The sequence below is a fragment of the Triticum dicoccoides genome, chromosome 5A (genome assembly GCF_002162155.2).
Source record: "Triticum dicoccoides isolate Atlit2015 ecotype Zavitan chromosome 5A, WEW_v2.0, whole genome shotgun sequence".
NCBI classification, from domain to species: domain Eukaryota; kingdom Viridiplantae; phylum Streptophyta; class Magnoliopsida; order Poales; family Poaceae; genus Triticum; species Triticum dicoccoides.
In genome coordinates, this window is record NC_041388.1 from 100,604,616 (window position 1) to 100,628,440 (window position 23,825).

Below are 23,825 nucleotides of genomic sequence, written 5' to 3' on the forward strand. Positions count from 1 at the left end.
ACCACGCCACGCGCTCCCCTCCTCGCAGCAACGCGCCAAGCAGCCCCCGCCGCGCCCGGCAGGCCAAGAGCTAGCCGCCGCCGCCGCCCGACAGCCCTACACCGTGCAGCGCCGCCCAAGCCACCCCGGCTCGCCACCTGGCCCCTGGAGCAGTGCCCTCTCGTCCACTAGCTCTTGCCGTCATCCCCAGCCGCGCCACGTTACCCTGCAAGCTACATCGAGGCGGTTCGCCGGAGAGCTTATCTGGCCGCCGCGGAACCGACCTCGACGGGCTATAAGAGGAGGCCCCGAGCCACCCCGGGCACGCAGGAAGCCTTAGAGTGCTCCCCTAGTCCTCCCATGGCAGCCAATCGACTCGGGGAAGGTCTTCATCCCCATCTCCGGCAACGGCAGCCGCCACCACTGCCCCGGCCAATTCGGCACCACCAGGGCCTCCCACTCTTCGTTCTCTCCACCAAGAACCCCCTCATCCTCCCGTAAACCTTCCCCCTACTCCATTTCGATCGAGAACCACCGCCGCCCCGAAGCCACTTTGCACCGAAACCTCCCTCTGCCGCGAAGCTCACCGCCGACGACTTCTTCCACCACTGTCGACCCCTCGACCACCGGGAGAAACGCCCCAGCCGTGCGGATCCATCCCCGCCCTCCAGAGGCCGCGAGGAGCCGCCGCTCGCCGGCGTTGGTCGCCGGAGTCCCGCCTCCGCTCGGGACAGAGGAAGAAGGAGGAGGGCGGACTGGTCAAACCTGACCAGTGGGCCAGGCGGGCCCACTGTCAGTGACCCTGCGCATATCCACGTCGGTTAAGTGAAGACGTATTAACCCCAGTACGTCTCCCGTTTTCGAAGACGTATTCTGCCGAAACGTTTTCTTTTCTGTTTTATTTTTAAAAACAGATTTTGACCAGAACTTTGACTGGCTATAACTTTTTAAATATAAGTCCAAATGAGTTGATTCTTTTTCCTACCTTCTTCAAATTTGGTCTAGTTTATTTTAAGATTTATTTGAAAAATTTTCAAACAACTTTTTGGTTCTGTTTTTGAAATATGTGTTAATTCGAATATATTTTAAAATAGGATTTTGGGAGAGAGAAGAAGCTTTCAAAAGTTTTGGAGTGCACCCTACCTTTCCACACATTGAAGGCAAGCATTCTGAACCCCGGCATAATAATTTTTGGAGTGATCATTGATGCATTTATAACTCCACCGCATTTCGAAGGACTTGTTATTTCATGTGATATGATCATATGCATGGGTGTTACTGATTTCCATGCTGTTGGTAATGGACACACTTGTGATGATAATCACCCTCATGAGCTTGACATGCATACCGGCAGGAACCCGGGAAAACCTCTGCCTTGGGTAGGTATGAGTTTGTCGCTGGTCTCCGTCGGGACGGTTCTGTCTGGTATGGCATGGTAGGGTGATATGAGTGGTGACTCTGTTTGATGAAATATATTTGTTATACTAATCATGCAGGGAATACTTTAACCTCCTGAGTCGACCGTAGATCGAGTCTTGTTCCAGTAACCCCCACACTTGTTTCGTACTACCACTCGTCTCTACAGCAAGTAGAGTACGGTTCAGTAAGTTGTCAACCTCTTTCTAGCACACACCGTACAGAGAGGCCATGGTGGAAGATACTGGTTGTAACTGGTAGGCAGGCCACCTGGTCCGGGAGCATGGGTGTTTCCGGTTGGGACCGAGAGGGGAGGCCACCCCTTAGAGCGTGCGATATAAATTTGATCCCATGCTACGCGAGGTTGTAGCCTCCCCACTTAGAGTTTGCTTAACAGGTGTCGTGGGTGATTCCAGACACGTGTGTGATAAGATGGTGTGTGCAAGTTAGGTGTGTTTTCAACAAAAAGACCATAGATGGAATTAGTCCTGATGGACTAAAGAAATCCGTTACTCGTGGGTAAAGAGTACACCCTCTGCAGAGAATAAACCTATTCGAATAGCCGTGTCCATGGTTAAGGATCACAGTCTGGGATGGGTCAAGTATCGGTCTTAGTGTCGGTCTTCGGAGGTGAAACTGTTAACCAGAAAAATGGAATTACTACCCGTGACTTGTGATATCTGTGATGATTATTATTATTGTTGACTAACCCGTGATATTATTGTTATTACCGAATATCTCTGGGATGGTTCTACCTCCGGGATATTCATTATGATCATTTCTTTTAAAGCCCTTTATGTGGCGTCGCTCAGACGCCCGACTGTGGCATTTTCTTTTAAAGCCCTTTATGTGGCGTCGCTCAGACGCCCGACTGTGGCATTTCTTTTAAAGCCCTTTATGTGGCGTCGCTCAGACGCCCGACTGTGGCATTTTCTTTTAAAGCCCTTTATGTGGCGTCGCTCAGACGCCCGACTGTGGCATTTTTCTTTTAAAGCCCTTTATGTGGCGTCGTTCAGACGCCCGACTGTGGCATTTCTTTTAAAGCCCTTTATGTGGCGTCGCTCAGACGCCCGACTGTGGCATTTTCTTTTAAAAGCCCTTTATGTGGCGTCGCCCAGACGCCCGACTGTGGCATTTTCTTTTAAAGCCCTTTATGTGGCGTCGCTCAGACGCCCGACTGTGGCATTACTTGATTATTTGTTTCATAAGTTTTTATACTACCATGTTATTGCAATTTTATAAATAACTTGCTTGCACGCATCAAAATTTCATTTATCTATTGTGATTGACGTCATGAGCATAAAATATTTTAGCACATCATTGTTATATTATACCTGTGTTCATAATGTTTGCGAGTACATTCAAAGTACTCACTGGCTTGTCCCTGGCTATTGTCTTGGCCAGATTTTCTTGCACGGAGAGGAGTGACGCGGTGACAGCCCCGGAACCTAAGCAATGGAGATAGCAGCCTCGCGAAGATAGGAGTTAACCTGGTCAGCTGTTCCTGTGGGAATTGGAGTCCCATAGACACTGATGATCCACAAACCGCTTCCGCCATCAACCACTAGAAACCATTTGTTGTACTCACAGGCCAGAATGGTCTTGTACTGCATATTTTGTATGTTGCTTGCAATTTCTGTATCAAGTTGGAGCCTCATCAGCTAACAGCAATCCTGGGGCTGATGAGCACGACGGTCTTTTCTGGAAATTTATTTCCCGGAAAGCCGGTCGCGACAGTCTTGGTATCAGAGCCAGGCTGACCATTGGCTAATCCTATCTTAGCCCGGTCAATAAACTTAGGCAAACCAACCCACCAGACCTCAACCAAACCCCAGCCAAGCTTCTCGTGCAAGATAGCCACACAGTGACCCAACACCTTTTGGCAGTCGGTGCCCAACCTATCAACCGAACCTGTCGCTCATGCGCCAGTGACCGGCCCCTAAATAGTCCTTTCTCGCAAGCGTTCGAAGGAAGATTCCGTCCCCTTTTTCCTATAAAAAAGGGCGCGCTAACACCAAACCAGCACCGCACAGCCGCTACCCCAAACCAAGCCACAATGCCTGGCCCTGTCGTGCACAACGAAACCACAGCAACCAACCTTGGAGGTTTTGTGACCATCCTCGCAAACCTCACCCGTCGTGCCTACACGTTAGAGGAGCCACCAGAATATGTTGTGTATCAAGGACCCATGAGCGGTGAAGACCGCCAATTCTGGGCCACTGTGCACATTTACGGTAGGAGTCTAGCACCCGAGCGTCCCTACCGGTTCACCGGAAGGACAACTTCCTTTGAGCCACAAGCCATCCAGCTAGCCGCTCGAGAGGCCATAGTTCATCTCAAGCACTTGTCGCCCAGAGTTAACTGTCGCTCGTTCCACTACTACCCCAGACGAGAAGGGTATGTAGACCACCCCAAGTTACCAATGGAGACCACAAGACGGACCCCGCATTGTTGCACCTAGTGCGCTATGTAAGTGCACTAGAGGCACTGTTCGACCAGATCACTATTGATCTAATCGCAGCTCGTGGAAAGCTGGTTCGTCGAGCCCCGGCGAGAGAAGGAAACGAGCCCAACACCGACAACCCAGTCGTGCTGTTTGGACAACCAATCAAGACCCCGAGATCTGCCCCAGCCATCGGCCAAGGTGCTGCGATAACCCCAGAAGTGCTTCGTCGCATTTTGGGAGCACACTCCAACGGGGTTGTGGCCAACAATCCCCGTGATGGTCATTCTCACTACCCCGACCCTGCAGTTCCTCCGCCATCTCCGACTAATCCCGGCAGGGAGACACATGGAGAAGCCTCGGCATCCACCAGGCACGCCCGTTTAGACATAAACGAAATAGACTAAGCGGTATGAGTAGCACCAAGTTTCAATGTATCATCGCTTTGTAATCATGCGACCGCGTATATTAACGCAGCCTGTCTTTGTGCCTCTGTTTTAATAATAGCCTTGCCTGTTTGGTCAGCGCATAGCTGCATATTCTTCCGGGCACAACTACCAAAACCAGCCCGACGACAACCACAGTAACACGTCTCTTTATGAGATATGTGTATCTCTGACACTGACCCGACCTTTGGAGCCAAGCTGGCAAATTTATTACCTTTCACCACGGTAAAAATGATCCAGCTCCATTGCTATATAAAGGCCACCTTGTGACCTTACCTAGCAACCCCACCTTGTGCACAACACTCACGCTTTTTCTGTCATGCCAAACCCCAGCATTCATCTGAGAACCCCAGATGCAACCCCAGGTAGCTTTGTCAAATTATTGTGGGATTTTACCCGCAGTACCATGGGTTCTACCCAGCCACCCCAGTACGAGCTGTTCAAATCAAGGATCACCCCATCCACCTCAGAATATTGGGCAGCAGTGCACATTCCTCCTCTAGACCCCAACCAAGATCCAATAGAAGTATCCTTCGTGGGGAAATCTATGCCAACCCCACACTTGGCCATAGAAGCTGCGGCAAAAGAAGCGATTGCTCGTCTTCGATCCGCAGTACCCTATGCCCGCGAACGAGGATATTATTACTTTCCAAGCCGTGCAGCACCCGGAGAAGTAACATCTTTTCCCGGTGGACGGATTGAGAGAGACCCAGTTTTGGCCAACCTTATCCAGTACATCATAGCTCAAGAGCATTTAAACCAGCGAGTGATGGATTATCTCCAGAGCCTCGCAGATTTAAATCCTCAGGTTGCCATTGGCAGACCACTGAGACCCGACACGGAGAGACGCATACATCGACTGGTCAATCCACTTCCTCCAATAGAAGGGGAGTGTATTCCCTTACCAGAGACATTTTATCAGGACCCCGTCCAGTTACCGTTTTCATTTTAGACGTCGCTGCTGTATTCGTTCTTTGCAGCATTTATTTATGTGTGTGACTTATGCGTGATACCCTGAGGTTGTACGACGAGTCAATTAATTGGCTTCTACTTATGTGTGTAGTTTTTGTTGTGGTTTATGCTCCTTTAAATTAACTGCTCTTCCCTCGCGAAATCCTGGAGTGAGATTTCTTTCCCTGAGTTGCTACACCTGCCCCTTCTCACAACGTGGATTATTTAATTTCACTCAGCACCACGAGCAGACTCACAACCATAATCATTCGGACACATACACTGTTTGCAAAATTTTGCAACGGTGTTACATCCAGATAATCACCCCCCTAACAACAGTTAGCACCCGACACACTCCATCTACTCCTCATGATCACCACCACCGCGGAAAACCAACACCTGAGCCGCAGCATCGCGACACTCGTCGAAGATTATCGCGCACAGGAGCACAGAGAGCCCCAGCAGCGTCGCCAGCCCTCCGCATATTAGGATCACAAACCAGTCCGGCATCGCCTCCGCCATTAGAGCCTCGACCAAGCTTCTGTAAGCAGTAATGGAGAAAGGAGGAGGAGAAGTGAGGCCAGATGTGAGGAAGAAGAGAGAGGCACCTCGGCCGTTTTTATAGCTCGAGCTTGGTGTACGGTGGGCGAAGTCCACCAACGCCGCTCGTCGCCGATCGCCAGTGTTCGGAGTCGAATCCGCGAGCAGTGCCGACAGCGCGCTGGCCCACGAGGTGAGTGCACGCTGCACTGGCAGCTAGCATGCCGCGCACTACCACGGTACGGCCTAGATGCCCTACGCATTAGGCATCACCGGTGGAGAAAGCGCGAGAAAGCGCGCGGGAGAGAGGAGGAAGAGAGAGCCAGAGGTAGAAGGAAGAGCCAGTGGGAGAAGAAGAGGCTGAAAGTGGGCCCCGGGTCCACCTGTCGGCCAGAGAGAGCACTGTGCTCTCGGGTACGACCAGCGTATATTTAAATTTAGAAGATTATTCTAAATTTTTATCCAGCGTAGAAATCACCCGGTTTTGTCTCGAACCGTAGACTTTTCCGCGCAGCACCAGTTTTCACACTGTGGTTTTTCACCACTTATTGCCCTCTCACTGTAGCCATTTTTTTATTGCGTATAGTTTTCTTAAAATAGCTTTTAACAAATCTCGAGGACGAGATTTTTCTTAAGGAGGGTAGTATCTGTGACACCCCAAAAATTCGGCCTTGTTTTATTTTAAAATTTTTGCCAGGAATTAAAACTTTAGATTTCTGAGCTCCATTTTTTGATTTTTAATCATTTCCTTCCCTGTTATGATGAGTTTTCCCAAAGAGAAAACTTTTCAAATTTGTTATTGGACTTATTTAACCTCTCAAGAAAAACTTTCCTTTTATCAGTATAACTAATTAAATAATTAAGTTGCTTGCTCTTTACTTTCTTGAAAATAGTTTTTTCAAGGTTATCTCACCATATTTGAACTACAACCATTTGATGGACTCACTTAAAATTTCCACAAAAATTTGGAGATGTCATGTGATGTTTTTGATTAACTTTTATGCAAAAATATATTTCATTCATAAAATATTTTGAGCCCTGCACTCAATTTTTCTTCTCTGGTCCAGAGTGCATTTTGCACTACAACCTATTTAAATATTTCTTTAAAACTTCTACCAAAATTAAGGGAGGTCAGTAGGAGCATATTATTTCACTTTGTGCAAAAACCTATTTATGTTCTTTTAAAAATTTGAGTGGATCAACCTCATTTCCATTCTGGTCCAATTTGAGGATTTGTACAGCAACCACCATTTTAGTTGCTCCTATACCCTTAATTATTTCTCCTACTTGTAGTCCCCCATGTTAAACCCTTAAGTCCAGGAGCATGCACCATTTAGATCACTTTTAGTTCATGGAATAATGCTATTTATTTCCTGTCTAGAATTGAAGTTTTGTAAAACTTGCACTAGCAAGTTTCCCCTTTTGTCCAACTAACCTCACCACTCTCTTTTGCATCTAAAGAGACCCCCATCTGGAGTTTTTGGCCACCCCTAGACCTGCCTAAGTGCATGTGGCATTTTGCCAAACACCTGGAGAGCATGACCAGTTCTGGCATGATTGTGGCATTGCTCTGTGAACTTGCACCTCTGATCAAACCAGCATGTCCACTAGACTCCCCGTTACTCCTAACCTCGATCTGGTAAATCCCATCCTCACCTGCGACCTGTAGCATGCCTCGGCATTGTGTCGAACACCTGGTGTGCGTGCACTGGACGCGCCCAGAGCGCGCGTATTGCAGCCACGCGCCCGAGCCGACACGCCGGCCCCACGGCTTTGGCTCGCTCTGCAGCACCACGCCACGCGCTCCCCTCCTCGCAGCAACGCGCCAAGCAGCCCCCGCCGCGCCCGGCAGGCCAACAGCTAGCCGCCGCCGCCACCCGACAGCCCTGCGCCGTGCAGCGCTGCCCAAGCCACCCCGGCTCGCCACCTGGCCCCTGGAGCAGTGCCCTCTCGTCCACTAGCTCTTGCCGTCATCCCCAGCCGCGCCACGTTACCCTGCAAGCTACAGCGAGGCGGTTCGCCGGAGAGCTTATCCGGCCGCCGCGGAACCGACCTCGACGGGCTATAAGAGGAGGCCCCGAGCCACCCCGGGCACGCAGGAAGCCTTAGAGTGCTCCCCTAGTCCTCCCATGGCAGCCAATCGACTCGGGGAAGGCCTTCATCCCCATCTCCGGCAACGGCAGCCGCCACCACTGCCCCGGCCAATTCGGCACCACCAGGGCCTCCCACTCTTCGTTCTCTCCACCAAGAACCCCCTCATCCTCCCGTAAACCTTCCCCCTACTCCATTTCGATCGAGAACCACCGCCGCCCCGAAGCCACTTTGCACCGAAACCTCCCTCCGCCGCGAAGCTCACCGCCGACGACTTCTTCCACCACTGTCGACCCCTCGACCACCGGGAGAAACGCCCCAGCCGTGCAGATCCATCCCTGCCCTCCAGAGGCCGCGAGGAGCCGCCGCTCGCCGGCGTTGGTCGCCGGAGTCCCGCCTCCGCTCGGGACAGAGGAAGAAGGAGGAGGGCGGACTGGTCAAACCTGACCAGTGGGCCAGGCGGGCCCACTGTCAGTGACCCTGCGCATATCCACGTCTGTTAAGTGAAGACGTATTAACCCCAGTACGTCTCCCGTTTTCGAAGACGTATTCTGCCGAAACGTTTTCTTTTCTGTTTTATTTTTAAAAACAGATTTTGACCAGAACTTTGACTGGCTATAACTTTTTAAATATAAGTCCAAATGAGTTGATTCTTTTTCCTACCTTCTTCAAATTTGGTCTAGTTTATTTTAAGATTTATTTGAAAAAATTTCAAACAACTTTTTGGTTCTGTTTTTGAAATATGTGTTAATTCGAATATATTTTAAAATAGGATTTTGGGAGAGAGAAGAAGCTTTCAAAAGTTTTGGAGTGCACCCTGCCTTTCCACACATTGAAGGCAAGCATTCTGAACCCCGGCATAATAATTTTTGGAGTGATCATTGATGCATTTATAACTCCACCGCATTTCGAAGGACTTGTTATTTCATGTGATATGATCATATGCATGGGTGTTACTGATTTCCATGCTGTTGGTAATGGACACACTTGTGATGATAATCACCCTCATGAGCTTGACATGCATACCGGCAGGAACCCGGGAAAACCTCTGCCTTGGGTAGGTATGAGTTTGTCGCCGGTCTCCGTCGGGACGGTTCTGTCTGGTATGGCATGGTAGGGTGATATGAGTGGTGACTCTGTTTGATGAAATATATTTGTTATACTAATCATGCAGGGAATACTTTAACCTCCTGAGTCGACCGTAGATCGAGTCTTGTTCCAGTAACCCCCACACTTGTTTCGTACTACCACTCGTCTCTACAGCAAGTAGAGTACGGTTCAGTAAGTTGTCAACCTCTTTCTAGCACACACCGTACAGAGAGGCCATGGTGGAAGATACTGGTTGTAACTGGTAGGCAGGCCACCTGGTCCGGGAGCATGGGTGTTTCCGGTTGGGACCGAGAGGGGAGGCCACCCCTTAGAGCGCGCGATATAAATTTGATCCCATGCTACGCGAGGTTGTAGCCTCCCCACTTAGAGTTTGCTTAACAGGTGTCGTGGGTGATTCCAGACACGTGTGTGATAAGCTGGTGTGTGCAAGTTAGGTGTGTTTTCAACAAAAAGACCGTAGATGGAATTAGTCCTGATGGACTAAAGAAATCCGTTACTCGTGGGTAAAGAGTACACCCTCTGCAGAGAATAAACCTATTCGAATAGCCGTGTCCATGGTTAAGGATCACAGTCTGGGATGGGTCAAGTATCGGTCTTAGTGTCGGTCTTCGGAGGTGAAACTGTTAACCAGAAAAATGGAATTACTACCCGTGACTTGTGATATCTGTGATGATTATTATTATTGTTGACTAACCCGTGATATTATTGTTATTACCGAATATCTCTGGGATGGTTCTACCTCCGGGATATTCATTATGATCATTTCTTTTAAAGCCCTTTATGTGGCGTCGCTCAGACGCCCGACTGTGGCATTTTCTTTTAAAGCCCTTTATGTGGCGTCGCTCAGACGCCCGACTGTGGCATTTCTTTTAAAGCCCTTTATGTGGCGTCGCTCAGACGCCCGACTGTGGCATTTTCTTTTAAAGCCCTTTATGTGGCGTCGCTCAGACGCCCGACTGTGGCATTTTTCTTTTAAAGCCCTTTATGTGGCGTCGCTCAGACGCCCGACTGTGGCATTTCTTTTAAAGCCCTTTATGTGGCGTCGCTCAGACGCCCCACTGTGGCATTTTCTTTTAAAAGCCCTTTATGTGGCGTCGCTCAGACGCCCAACTGTGGCATTTTCTTTTAAAGCCCTTTATGTGGCGTCGCTCAGACGCCCGACTGTGGCATTACTTGATTATTTGTTTCATAAGTTTTTATACTACCATGTTATTGCAATTTTATAAATAACTTGCTTGCACGCATCAGAATTTCATTTATCTATTGTGATTGACGTCATGAGCATAAAATATTTTAGCACATCATTGTTATATTATACCTGTGTTCATAATGTTTGCGAGTACATTCAAAGTACTCACTGGCTTGTCCCTGGCTATTGTCTTGGCCAGATTTTCTTGCATGGAGAGGAGTGACGCGGTGACAGCCCCGGAACCTAAGCAATGGAGATAGCAGCCTCGCGAAGATAGGAGTTAACCTGGTCAGCTGTTCCTGTGGGAATTGGAGTCCCATAGACACTGATGATCCACAAACCGCTTCCGCCATCAACCACTAGAAACCATTTGTTGTACTCACAGGCCAGAATGGTCTTGTACTGCATATTTTGTATGTTGCTTGGAATTTCTGTATCAAGTTGGAGCCTCATCAGCTAACAGTAATCCTGGGGCTGATGAGCACGACGGTCTTTTCTGGAAATTTATTTCCCGGAAAGCCGGTCGCGACAAAGCGCCTTACCATTAGAGGCGACTCGCAGCTCCTCGTCAACTTCTCCAACAAAGTATACGAGCCGAAGGATGAGCATATGGAGGCATACCTTGCGGGGGTGCGCAAGATGAAGAATCAATTCTTGGGCCTGGAGCTGCAACAGGTGCCCCGGAGCACCAACAAGGAAGCCGACGACATCGCCAAGAGAGCCTCCAAGTGGCAGCCACAAGAGCCCGGTGTTTTGAGGAACGGCTCTTCAATCCATTGGCGACACCGCCACCATCAAGCACTGCTCAGCCTCGGGAGGAGCTCCCACAACCTCCTGCCACAGGAGCCCCGGCCTACGGCCCGACCTAAGGAGCTCACTTGCTCTTGGCACTCGAACCTCAGGAGGGATGCTGGACCAAGGAATTCAAAGAATATCTGATGCAAGGGGCCCTACGAGAGAAGGAGGAGGATGCAGAGCGCTGTTTCAGGTCTGGTCTCTACAGCCGGGCTCCTAGCAGGCGGCCCCCAAGCACACTCAAAGTCCGTGCCCCCATCAATACGATGAGACAAGGCATGGAAATAGTGAGACCTGCCACCCCCGAATCAGGGGCGGATCATGGCCACAGTGCGCCGTACCGGCTAACGATCTCCCACACGGCGTGGCACTGTGGCCTTCCCGCCAATGACATCACCCAACTCAGAGGGGACCCTGTTCCCATGACGGGTTGTCGGTACGGCCCGCAGGCGGCGGGCCCTACCTGCCAGTGAGGAGCCAGAAGGCGGCAAGCTTTGCCAGCTGGCTTGGGGGGAGGCCGGCTTCTAGCAGGCGGCCCTCCCCTTTCCTAGGAGTTTGTGTTCCATTAACCAAAAGAGATGAGGGATGGCTACAGTGCAACACCCGCCAGGCGGCGGGACTGTAGCCACGCCTTCCCCGACAAAGCAAGCGTCATTTGACGCACGACTATAGTGATGAGCAGCCGGCAAGGCCCGCAACCGGCGGGCGCGGACTGTCGGCAAAGTACAAGATTGTCGGCGGGGCCCACCATATGGCAGGCCCTAGCGGCCAGCAGAGAAGCCGGCCACAAGAGACACTGACGGCCTGGGCCTACACCCGTCCAGTTTACCATTGTACCCCTGGGGTAGGCCTATATAAACCCCCAGGGCACCCATGCAAAGGGTGGAGACTCTCAGAAAAACACTCACATGTAGAGAGGGAGCTAGGGCTAGCCTTGTTCTTCGTCCTCCTCTAGAGAAATAGCTCAAGGAGCAACTTGTAGCTACTTGTGGAGATAGTGATCATGCGGAGACCCCGCAGAGTAGGACTAGGGGTGTTATCTCCTAGGAGAGCCCCGAATCTGGGTAAGATTCGCCGACGTGCATGTCTTCGCCTCATCCTGTTTCCTCGCACCGGCAACGTCTTATTAGCCCCCTCCATGATAATCCTTTCGCATATGTCGCACGACACCCCCGACAAGCAATCACCTTAATTTACTTGTATAACATGGACAAACTCCAGTTTACTTTAGTAGTTAGCAAACTTATCATCTCTACTCTTATAAAAAACGAGTTGGTGATGATGGTGTGCCAGCCATCTTGTAATACAAACCGTCCGATCTATATCTGACGGATATAAAGCAAACTATGACAATTTTACAAAAGATACCCGCACCTCTCTCCACATTTACAAACCAGGCCTTGCCTCGTTCATCGTCCTTATCTCCCACAACCTCATTGCTGAGCAATTAAAAAGGAAGTCTCTAGAACAATCTAGCATGGTGGCCGCTGCCGCATGCCGGCGCCATCCATCCCCATGCATCCGCCCAGTCCGACCACCAGTCACCACCACGCTCCACTCCTCCTCACCTTATCTATCATCTTTCATTTTTTCGATGAAATTGTTAGATACTGGTTTTACGATAAAATTCTCGAGATATCATTAGTTTTTACACATGGGATTACTTCTGCATGGGTCAATCACAACAAGTGTTTTGTAAAAAAATGCATATTGATGTTCCATGCAATGCACGAGCATCTTGCTAGTAATTATATAACGCAAATCACGAGCAGGAAGAGACATTTTTTTACACAACCACATTAACATGGCCACTTAAATCACTAGCTAAAGTGTAATACCATTATACTTATATCCCGATGCAAAAGGTTGGGTACATGTCCGAAGAGTAGAGTCGCACACATGCACTTTTTCTCTCAGAATCTCTCACACACACCAGTTACGTGACGCCCACTTAAGCAGACACGTATGTTACAATTTGTGCACGCGCGGGTACACGTGATGGTGCACATTTATTTAAGCCGGATGGGGAACCCAAATAGAACCCACATTCATTCCCCTCCCGCCGCCTCTTCTCTGGTCACCGTAGCCCGGTAGCTATGGCCCAGCCGAAGGTAATGACATACGCCATACTCCCGCTAGAGCGACGCTTTAATCTGGAAATTTTAGTGGTCATGCATGCATCTTTTTGTGCTAGCACTCCTATATAAGGCTACTCATAGTGGGGAGTATCACATGCTAGTAACATGCATATGATACTAGTGTATGATACTACCTCCATAGTGCATAGTATCATAAACTAGTATCATAGATGATCATATTTATTGCTATGCATGACACAAAGTAGCATAATATTTAACATGATACGGTATCTACCTATGTTACTCTAGCACTCTCTCTCTCTTCTTTAATTATATGCCACATAAGCATGTTTGCTAGTCCCAAGTGCATGTTACTACTTATGTTACCCCCACTATGGCCAACCTAAGGGCTGACTGGTCGCTTCCCGCGGACGTGCGCGGGCGGTGTAAGAAGAAGGAGAAGGGAAGCGGGCTGTGGAGTAACGTTTTTTACCATATTTTCTTAGGAAACTGATTGCAATAATAGAGTGGTATTGCAAACTACCAGTACCACCACCACACCCGCATCTGACTGCCCTGGCCGACCCAACCCCCCTCCCGTGCCTGTGCGCGCTTCCCGCATGAAACGGTCAGCGTCGCCCCGGAACGTCAGTGCCGCATTAATGCCCGACCAGAGCAAAGACGACCTCTCACTGGTGGCGGCTTGAAGCAGCGCGACGGCCGAGAGAGCGCCATTTCCCGGTGCACGCGACTACTCCGTGTCGAGGCTGGCCATAGTTTGGATGAGTCTCCATCGTGGGGAGCCACACTAACTGCGATGATTTGGACTCCCGTTGCCCACGGTTATGTATCGTTCCATCTATGAAGAACACGTGGGACTGGAACTATGTGGCGGACATGTACCCAGGAGTGGACGTACGAACCTGAGTAATGTAGCGCAGTATGTGAAGTAGAAAGGCACAAATAGTATGAGCATGCGTGAAATATAGGCAGTTGTCTCTTTCTACCACTAAATGTTGTACGTGCAATACCCGGTGATGTTATGGAGTACGTGCCTACTCTACTACTAATATATTAATTGGAGGCACATATTAGGTTTTATATTTGTTTACGTGTATGTCCCGAGACCTTCCAACTAGACATGTCTTTCTCTTCGGTCGCAGTTTGCATCATTCATACCACTAGTACTACTATGTGTGGTCTCCGACCGAGAAGTGGAGACGCTCTACCACACTATTCATGTCCCACTCCTTTCCCTGACGTGTGGGACATCTAGCATCTGCCGTGTTTGGCACTCCTTTGCCGTAAGAGTTGAAACTCTAGCATTCACCAGAAATAAAAAATAAATATAAATTAGAAGTGATACTATACCACGCGGTTCCCTTGCTCCTCGATATCGGAAAGAATACTTCTATTCGCCAACATGTGGGACGTCGACCATCCTGGTCCACTTGCCATGCCCACAGAACTCCAAGGGAGAGTCACACCGGTCATCATGCCGCAGTAATTACTAATGAGACATCAAATCACACGCCCAACCTTTCCTACTGTGAAGTTGTTCGGCCGAAGGAACCATCATGACTTCGTTGAATTCCGCTTCTTGAACAAAACTACTATACCAACAGTACTGCTAGCTACAGTAGTTACTCCAGCAGAGGCCTCCTTTTGTTCATAGGTTAGGAATTTTATAGGAATATGAAAATCATAGGAAGTGAGATGACATGCATCTCAATTCCTATAGAGAAAGAGATGCCCTTTGATGCACAGGATAGGAATTTTTCCATTGAGTCTAGGCTAATGTACTGGCAATTTTCTCTAAAAACTACAGTAGTAACTACTCCCTCCGTCTAGTTGTGTAAGTCACCTTATGAAAACCAAATAATACCAAAACACTTAGGCATGGTACATTAACTCCCTTATCATTTCTTGTTTCAGGACACATCAACCAATAAGAGATGTGGGAAGTGCATGTTTTCAATTACTTGAGACTACCAAACATGACATGTAGTGGTAATTAGTTCATTGCACGTAATGCTATTAATTAGCAAAACCATTAAATTCTCTTGTTTTCCCCTTTGCCTTGGTCGCCGATACCTAGACGGAGGGAGTAGTACTGATACATGCTTGTAATTAAAAAAACGTACGGGCGACACAGACACACACACGAACTACTAGTACTACTATTTCTCACATGCTGGCCATACGCCGTCGTTCTCCTTCCCAGCTTTGTCGGCGACACCCCACCGTGCTTGGATCTCCGCCAACCTCTCTACATCAGCATGTGCGTGCTCTTCTTTCTTGCGGCGGCGGGCCTCTCTTTTCTTGAGTTCTTTCTGACTTTTCCGCTCCCTCTGTGTGGCTTTGGCTGCCTCTTGCTCTACCGCCCATTCGGCCTTGGCAGCTTCAAATTACGCCCACATAGGTGTGTGGTCATGAGCGACGATGGACTCAGCACGGCGGGATGCCATTGCTTCCCTACCATTCTATGTGCGGTCGTGGGGGGCGAGGAACTCAGTGCGGCGGGATGTCATTGCTTCCTTACCGGCTAGTGTGTGGCGCGGTGGCATGAACGACGCTTGGTGACAGCTCTGGGGTGGAGAGGCTGGACAACCTTATAGAGCATTGGTTTGTCAAGAGCTCAAGGACAAAAGACGAAGGAAATTTGGATTCCCCTTCAATCCTGGTCATTTATTACCGAGTAAAATGCATTGGCGGCCATCGGACTTGTCTTGATAGCTCACTTTGATAATTGTATACGAGATATGGTGATTACACGGTCACTGGCTTAGTGTACAGCTCTGTATTTGTCTGGTTGACTAGTCAAACAATCCGCATGCGCCTCATCAGCTCTTTCTTTATCTATCTATCTATGCGGGCCTACCTGTCAGTGGAGAAAGAAATAAAAACCAAAATTATGCGTATGTGAGGAATCAAACCATGGACTCGTCGCTGCAACGCACACTCGTCAGCCAAATGAAAATGAAATACTTTGCGTTAAATGCACAAACGGATTTTTTTATATTATACATGATGCACACATTAGCGCACACCGTCCATAGAGGCAAGTAGCATGTACGCGTGCAGACAGCCAGACACTCATGCTCGCGCTGTCAAACTATGCTAATGCATGCACGTCGCCCTCTCAATCAAAGTCCTGCTCATGGCGCAACGCATACGTCGAGCCTGTCACCTGTGTGCCCCGGCGGTGCCTGACATTACAGTTTAGACGTTTGTTGGAGGCCTCCGCAAACACCGAGCATGTATTCACCTGGCTCAACACCAACGTCATACTCGTTACTCGGTGCCTTGCTCATGTATATCGTCCATCACAATGACAATCTATAAAATAGCCTAGCTAGAGACGGTACTATGGTACGGAGTATGTACTATCGTGAGAAACCGATCATAGTGCCACTTCAGAAGAGTGTGTGTCTGATCGATTTGTCCATTATTCATAAGTTATGCATGGTTGTGTGGTGTCTAATGGTGGTCGTCGAAGGCTAGGTAGTGACAAGAGCGGTTGCATGGACGCCTGGTTGTCAATATGTGCCGCATACGCTTCAAAGGCTCGTTATCCATGAGTTCACATTTTACCACCATGCCAGCGTCTGACCGCCCTGTCCTACGGAAACCCCTTCCATCGCTAGCGCGCGCTTCTCGCCTGAAATGGCCACCGTCTCTCCAGAACGTCAATGCCGCATTCACCAGCCTTAACTGCAAGTGGAGTTGGTGTGTCACTGACATGCAGGCCAGATTCGTGATGGGCCCACATGTCAGTGATACAACGCACCTGCGGTTAAGTCACTAAAGCAGTGTCCACATTCACGCCCGACGCAACCTCTCACCAGCGCGGCATAGCAGCAGTGTGACGGCCGAGAGAGCGCCACCCGCACGGCATCCCGGTGGAAGCAATTGTTCCGCGTTAACGACACCACAACTATCCTTCCGTCCGCCGCCCACATTAATGACACACGGCTGCCGATGAACCTACTCCGGCACCAGCCGTCCATCCGTCTGCCGCGGATCATTACCATTCGCCGCTATATTAACTTTAGCCCCAGCTCCCAGCCATAGCCAAAGACCCACACTGATTCTCCTCCGGTCCCTTCCTTCTGTTGGCACCACTCCAACCATGGCCTCATGGCGCTCCAAAGCACTCTTGGACGTACTGTCGCAGGATCAGACGAAGGACATCGGCGGCTCCGCTCCGGGCACGCTCCAAAGCTCTCTTGGACGTACTGTCGCATGAGCAGATGAAGGAGATCGCCGGCTCCCCCCCGGCCTCCCTCCGCCGCCACGACCACGAAGTTGGCGCGTGTGCGCGGGAGTAGCCGACAGCGAGGAAGAGTAGTACATGGTAGGTCGCCGCCGCTCTAGTCCTAGGAAGGCCACCGCTCCTCCACTCAGTCGACGCCAAGCTTGGTGGGATAAACATCGGCGGCCAATTAGCCGCTTGACGGTGATGTGGAGGCGAATATCATCATAACCTTGTGCTCCGGAGGAGGAGGTTATCGAGGCGGATGAGGAGGAGGCAAAGGCAATGGCCAGCTTTCTCAGGTTCATGGCCGTACATGGTGGTCGGGCGCTGGCGATCGTTTAGATTAGGTTTACAGTAGGTTAGTATGGTTTGTGCAAAATATGTAATGAATTTCGACCAGTTTATAGGAAAAGTTTTCAAAATGTAATGAATTCCATCCGGTTAATTTGAAATTTGCTTTGTTTGCACGAATTTTGTCCGGTTAGTTCATATAGTTGTCGAAAGGTATGCATGTAGCATTGGATGGCATCCATGAGTGTCCTCGGACAGATGTCGGTGTAAATTTGAGGGCCAGCGCTGGAGATGCCCTAACTATCATGCTATAATCGCTAATAGTTCTCCATTATTTCGTTGGGAACAGTTATCCCTCGATGAAAATCAGATCCGCCGTGTTTCGCACTCCTCCCACGTAAGAGTGTAGACTCTTTCTTACATAAAAATGGAGCAAGTGGACGGCACTGTAGCACGTCATATCACTCAAACTAGCCCGCTTAACGCGCGGGAAAGCACCGCCCTTGTCATTTTGTTCTGGATTTCTATGATCGATCGCACGAAAATGTTACGCTTTGCAAGTTCAAAAGGTAAATGCGGGACACTTACGACTTGTACGTGTTGCACTCCCAATAGTCCGGCTCGCACGGCGCTCACAAGAGGGGACACGCGTTGTCTCGCATTTCCACTAACATGTGGGACTGCAATGGAATAAACTCTCGACAGCTGAAATCTAATCGCTTGGTGGGCGTCGGCTGAGAACAGAGAGAAGGGGGAGGGAGAAGACATCGCCCGCCCTCCACGCATGGACTCTAAGGAATATATATATATGGTGATAATGTGAGGTGGGCCATGCAGGAGTCCGGACCGCTTCCAAGCTCGCTTCTGACCGCCCTGGCCTACCAGAACCCCCCCACCCCACCACCTCCACCTGCGCGCTCCCTCCTCAGGGCATATGTAACGCAATATATAGTGTGTTAAAAGAAACACAATGTATAGCTATGGCATGCAGCCTCTAAGGTGGAGCCGATATGTAACATTAAATATTTACTCTCTCCAACCATCTCAGGCCAAATCTGAACAAATATATGTGCTACAGGGATTGTAAGTAGGGCCAGGGAATTATTTTAGTGCAAAGAAATGGCTTAGAGGCAGCCTCTTCTGTTAGAGGCGACACTAGAGAATTTTCCCTAGAGGCTTGGTCCAGTAGTATATAGCGATAGCCTCTAAGGGCTTAGAGGCAGGTCTAGAGGCAGCAGAATGATACATTGTGGACGCTATCAGACTCCAGCTACCCGCATTCATCGCAAGTAGTACCATGGTTGATAAGATAGTCTTATCATAAGTCTTGCATGTAATTTAGATATGAACAAAAAAACATGTGTACAATGGATCATCTCTTAGCCTTATCTTCAATAACAAGTTGTTCCTAAAAACATGGTGAAACATATTATGCTAAGAGATCATCTCTTGTCTTCTCTTAAATAAGAGAAGACAAGCCTTTTCTTATGATTTCTCTTTTGTAGCGACCCGACCTCAGACGGTCAAGTCTGTGTGCTTAAGTGTCATCCCTGGATCGGTATGCTGACACACACACTACTCGAGGATTTATAACAGAGGTAAATCACATGTATACAGTAACGTAAATATTATTACCTCAATCCAAATAGCGGAAGTAACAACAAGGTTGTGGATTCCCATCAACACCAACGGCAAAGTTGAGTGTAGAAATCTTAACCCTAACGTATCACTTACTCGTCGTAAGAATCCTGCAACATGAGACATTGCAGCCACAAAGGGTCAGTACATTGAATGTACTGGCAAATTCACACCATAGGATAATGATGAATAAAGGCTATCACTACATGCATATTTGGCTGGTGGAAAGGCTCTATGGTTATAATGTTTTTGTGAAAAGCTAATTTTTTCCTACAACAAAGGAATAGATTTTATTTAACTAGCATGGTAGTTGCAACATCATTGAGAAGGTTCCTCCAACTCAATCCCAATTAAAAGTAATTATCCACCCAATAGTATTAATTTAGAGTGATGAGATACATATGATAATCCAAGTACTAGATACTCAAGATTTGTCCATAACCGGGGACACGGCTAACCATGATTAGTTTATACACTCTGCAGAGGTTTGCGCACTTTTCCCCACAAGACTTGATCTCCTCCGTTGGATTTCTCGCACTACATGATGTTTGAGAAATGGATGATGGAGACATAGTTTTCCATAAGCATTAACTCTCTACTCCGGATAGACTATACCACCTACAACCCACTACCTGCTAGCCTATCTCTTCAAGAGCTTCATGCAAACTACTCAACTATGCTAGAGCCCATAATAGCTTGTGGCTGCACACGGAAGTTTCTAGCATGAAATATCACAGTTCCCTTTGAGCCTGGGTGGCGGACCATAGGATTATCACACGGGTACTCCGGGATATCCTAGGACAACACTGGATTCTTCAGGTGCCCGACAAGCAATCCATCCATATGTGTATTTAAGTTGCCACCTTAAGTTGAACCATCAATTAACAATGTCACATCTGTCATGGTTTCACTCAAACCCAATCCATGTCTATGAGCATAGCATAGCAATATAAGCAATATGTAGAAGTAACTCCCAAGGGTTTGATAAAAACAAGGCAATAGGTTCTACCTCATCAACTACTTCCCAATCCCACATGTTATCAAATCCTAACCATGCAATGTTTGAGGGTGAAGCTAATGCATAAAAACTGGGTATGAAAGGGATATGATCAAAGTGTGAACTTGCCTTGTACTGTTGATGAAGATGATACGCACTCATAACTCTTGATAGTTCTACTCGTCACACTCCGTTCAATCTATCGTGGGCAAGCAATAGTAACCACACATAAGCAATCACTCAGAAGATCGGGAAGAACGAAGAAGATAGTTTGGAAAACATCAAAACCAAGCAAATAACTCTTGCAACATAAAACAATTTCTAACAGTAGCAAAATTATGTGAATTTGGCCTTATAAGAAAGTTTAGGTCAAGAGCTTCGATTTGCAAAAAGAATCAACTAAATCGGAGTTACGAAACTCAAGTTATGTTCAAAAGAAGTTTGAATATGAAACTGAACAAAATTCGAGATTTGAAAATTTCAAAAAGTTGATGGGACAGGTTCACTGGATAGGTGAAAACAAGATGAAGCTATAGGCACTGGTTTCAACTAATTTGGATAAACGAGTGAAAAGTTATGGCTATTTGAAAAATCAGGGCCAAGCTGTTTTACGAAAGAAAAATAGCTACGTCTAAGGTCTAATGTATAAATACGTAGACTAATTGATAATCTAATTATTCTATCATATTAGTCTAGAAATAATAAATTACGAAAGTATATAAAATTAAAAAAACAAAGAAAGATACCTTTATAAGACAGAGAAAAGACGACTTTGGAGAGAAGAGACAATTTCCAGAAGTCGCGCCGGAGAAGAGAAATATATTTTTATTAAATGAATCTAGTCAAACTAAAATATTGATTTAACCCGAATCGGTTGATTTTTGGAGACTCTATGGGTCTACATTTATAGGTGGAAAAGAGGTTTAAGGGTCAAAGGTTAGGCAATATGAGACTAAACGTAGATGAAAATATACGAAATAGAGAAGAAAATGGCTAACGGCTCGCACCGGCCTAAAGGCCTCGGCCGGCCGCGCGCCGTACACAGGCTGCATTTTTTTTCCAAAGTCTATTTTTTAAAATTTGTTTAAAAAAACTAAACATTAACGAAAATAAAATAAAACAAAAGACAAAAGAAAACAAAAGAAAAATGGCTGGCCTGCTGCTATGCTACGCATGTGGGCGGCGGTTAGTTCCAGGCGCATGTGTAGATTTTCTTTCTTATTTTATATAGAAACAAAAAAAAAGAAAACTTGATAACGATAATAAAATAAAATTTTATATAGACGTATTATATATCAAAATTTTTAGAAAAAGATTTTCTACAACATGAACATTTCTCTAGTGCCAAATAAAATTCACAAAAATTCAAATAATTCAAACAGTGCTACTTCTACAATAAAACCCAATAAAAATCATTTTAGAAATACCAAAATTATTTATTTCTCTCCAATTTTCTGATGTACGGAATCATTTTACCCTATTTTCCATTTATTTTATTTTTGGAGAAAAATAATTTGAATAAAACCCAAATAACTCCAAATTGAAAATAATTTCAAACGAACTTTAAATTTGATCCTTTTAAACTTCCAACTCGTATTTCATATATTTTGAAGAAGTCATTTTATCTTCTCTCATGAAAATCAATGAGTTTCTTAAAGTTTCTGAATTTGAAATATTTCCAAATAAAATTCAAATCTTTTCAAAAAACCCTTTTCATTTAATTAAATGGTAGAAGTCATATCATCTTCTCTCGAGGGTTTTGTATTTGAAAAGAATTTGAATTCACGGAGATCAAAATGCAAAAAGCTGAAAGTTTGGGAAAGTCCTTTTATTCCCTCTCATTTAACATTCAAAAAGTTCTGAATTTCACTCAATCAATCACACAATGTCGGGGGTTTGGTGCGACATATGCCAACGTATGGCTTATCATGGTGGGGGCGAGTAGAACGTCGCCGATGCCTGGAAACGGGATGAGGCGAAGACATGCACGCTGGCGAATCTTACCCAGCTTCGGGGCTCTCCGGGGAGATAATACCCCTACTGCTCCTCTGCGGGGTCTCCGCATGATCACTATGGAAAAATGCTTACACGGTTGCTCCTTGAGCTGTTTTCTGGTGGCAGGAGAGGGCAAGGCTAGCACTCCCCTTCTCTACGATCTGGTCTAGAGCTAATGGGTTCCAACCCTTTGCATGGGTGCCCTGGGGTTTATATAGGCCTACCCCACAGGGGTACAATGGTAATCCGGCTGGGCGCGGGCCCAGCCCTCAATGTCTCTGGCCACCGTCTTCTCTGCCGACTGCTGGGGCCCGCTGACTGGCAGGCCCCGCCGACTGGCCTGGTATGGAGCCGACAGCCCGCGTCTGCCGCGGGCGGGTCTTGCCGGCTGCTGCTTACTGTAGCCGCGCTTCTGATGACGCGGGCTTGATCATGAGGTCGTGGCAACAGCCCCGCCGCCTGGCGGGCGATCACTGTTGCCTCTCCCCATCACATCTTGATTAATGGCGCGTGGGCCCCGGGGGTGGGCTCGGCCGACTCCCCCAGGCCGACTCCCGACGGGTCCGACTGGTGGTTCTCCTGCCGTCTCCTGAGGTCTCACTGACTGGTGGCGCCTGCTGCCTCCAGGCCGTACAGACAAGCCGTCGTGGGTGCAGGATTCGGCCCTGCGGTGCTGATGTCAGGGCCGACATGGCAACAGCGCCACGCCGCACGGAGATCTTCCGGGGTACGGCGTGCTGTGGCCATGCCTACCCTTGGTGAGGGGCGGGGGTGGGCTTCACTATAGCCACGCCCCTGCCTCGTCCCCTTGGATGAGGTCATGGGGTTTGTTGGAGTCGTAGGCCGACTCCCCAAAGCCGGCTTCTCTGGAAGTCGTCCCTAGGACTCGGCCGTGAGCAGGCAGTCGGCCGTCTTGCCGTCGACTCCTCAGGAGGCGGCTCTTCGTCCTGGGGTCTTGAGGGGCGCAGCCTGCCCCAATGTCTTGGAAGGTTCTGGGACTCGGGTTGGCCTACCCGCGGCCCATTACTCCGACAGTAGTCCCCGAAGCTAGTGAGGCGCCGTGGATGATCGGCCAAGAAGCCTCAGCAGTTTCTCTTTCCGGGTGCTCAACACATGGTCTTTGATTGACTTCTGCCGGGCCGATTAGAAGGAGTCGGACTTGCTCAACTTGGACCCACTCAATTCCGACTCGCTCGGTATTTCGAACGTCGTGGCGGGATTTAAGTGGCGTTTTAGCTAAGCCTCCGAGCCGCCGCCCGCTCTAGGCCTATCACGCGAGGGCACATGGCTTGGCCGTCCTGCCAGCCTACGCGCGCGATGGGATAGGCCCATAGGCTGGGCCCACCACTACCGCGCCTCGGTGCCCGAGCGGATCCGCGGCGGCCCCGGTAGACGGTTGGGATTCCCGTGGAGTTACTGCGTGCAGTAACTTTATCGTGGATCGTGGGGGTCGTCAGGTCGTGGGCGCAGTAAATCCCCACGTCCGCCCCCTCGGCTTCGCAACCCACGAGGCTATAAGTAGGGGGAAGAGGGGGGCACGCGCGCCCCTCCTTCCCACTACTCCTCGTTCTCTTCATTCTTGCTGCTCCTCGCTCTCCTCCTTCCTCT